Source organism: Alligator sinensis, unplaced genomic scaffold (assembly GCF_000455745.1).
Source record: "Alligator sinensis unplaced genomic scaffold, ASM45574v1 scaffold18_2, whole genome shotgun sequence".
Lineage (NCBI taxonomy): Eukaryota > Metazoa > Chordata > Crocodylia > Alligatoridae > Alligator > Alligator sinensis.
Genome location: NW_005842281.1, coordinates 1233821 through 1235681, shown reverse-complemented (window position 1 = coordinate 1235681; position 1861 = coordinate 1233821). Strand labels below are relative to the sequence as shown.

Sequence of the window (1861 nt, the reverse complement as noted above, 5' to 3'; positions counted from 1 at the left end):
TAGGGAAATTTCAATTCATCTTTTCTACTATATTTTTCAATTGTTCTGTTATATTTTGAAGTTACTTCCACATGATAGCTGTGTGGATTAATGTTACATAACACTTTTTATCCAGATAGTTTTTCCACTAGTCAATTATATACAATTTTTTTTTGCATGTATATACACACATGTGCCTATGTGCATGCACGTGTTCGTGGGCACACATACACATGCATGTGCGTGCACACACACACACACACACACACAGAGCATAAGGTTGTGTCATTATTTTGAGATGCAGAAATTCTCAGTGGTAAATATTTCTCTTTTTCAGATCACATTTTAAAGGATGAGCCTCAACAAAAACACAATTGTATTTATAACGATTATGTATTTTCCTCCAAATTCTCCTCATTATTGCAAAAAAAAGAAAGAAAAAGAAAAAAGAATGACCACAAAAATTAAAACTAGAACAGAGCAAGTTAATGGCATTAATACAATGTAACAATACTGTTATCAGAACTATTCTCTAGTTCAGAAAAGTCACTTTTATTCAACAAAACATCTTAGCATGTGCTTAAGAGCTGCAAACTAATCAGAAGTGGTTTTGTAATTAAAAATATTAAATTATGTGCTTAAAAGTCTTCCTAAATTGGGCCTCGAGTTCCTATCTAGGAATCCAGATAAATAGAATAATACAAACTGTTGAATCCTGGCCTTAATAAAGTGCGTTTTGTTTTCTTCACTTAAACGTGCTGTGTAGCGTTCTTTATAGAAAGTGAATTTATAAGACTCAAGCACTTTCTGTGTATCCAGCTTTGCTCATTACCCCCTAATCTGTATGCATGTATAGGGAGGATTTGAGAACAATCAAAATAAAGGACTGAGGAACCGCACTGCACTGACTTTAGCTGTAGTGTGTTGACCTCTCAAAGAATGCATATTTAGGATTGAAGCAGTTGATGGTTAGAAGGTGAAAAAAAGGAGGCCTTATGAATTAAATAAATTGGAATTATAAAGTAGCTGATGTTTGGGGCTAACTATAGATAGTTGAAAATCTTGAGGCTGATTGATTCAATCTTCACAGTTTATTTTAAATTGTGTAGATAGAACTGATAAGCAAATGAACATTCATTCATGATTCTGAAAATGCAGGCACATGCCTACAGTCGCCTAGACCAGAAGCCAAAGGTGCTAGAGCACACCTTTCTGCTTGGCTGGGGCAGACAGCTTGGGCTAAAGCTATCCCTCTCACCCTCCAAGGGGAGGTGCAAAGCATCCTGGCATGCTGGGGGACTATGGGGTTAACTTGAATCTGGAAGAGGTCTGGGACACATGTTCAATAAACCAATTTAACCTAAATTAATTAAGTCTGATACTATATCCATCCAGGTAATATCTTAAACCAGTTTTGGTCATTTTGAAAGTGGTTTATGTGCACTGAACTTCTGTCGTGTTACAGATTTGAACCACTTTCTGATCACTTATGCCGGTTTATGTGTAATTTCTGTCCCTAGCCTGAGTGATACTAATGTCTTCCAAGAATCTGGGGTTCAGGCAAAGAGGTTTAATGATAGCTATGCTTAAGTTCCTTTGGCAAACAATGTGATTTTGGTCTACTCAGATGGATTTGTTTGTGCAACACCTAATGCAGACATGAAGGAGTGTAGGACTTTTATGTACTGTCCACTTTCAACATCATGGTATTATTGGGATGCTATTGGGTTTTGAAAGAGGATGCTCACAGAGTTCACAGGAACAAGCAGAAACACGACTTTAATGCTTTACTGTGCCTGCATTTATGTGCTTTTCTATACAACCTAGTATACTATGGATCCTGATTTTGATTGGGTAATTAACATGCCATAATTTTGCTATC

General features: G+C 36.3%; 1 protein-coding gene across 1 annotated transcript in view; it reads left to right on the top strand.

Annotated features, from left to right (window-relative positions):
• The window catches only part of CNTN5 (contactin 5), a 923854-nt gene that overhangs the window by 447900 nt on the left and 474093 nt on the right, over positions 1–1861 (top strand). The gene's annotated exons all lie outside the window — the stretch shown is intronic.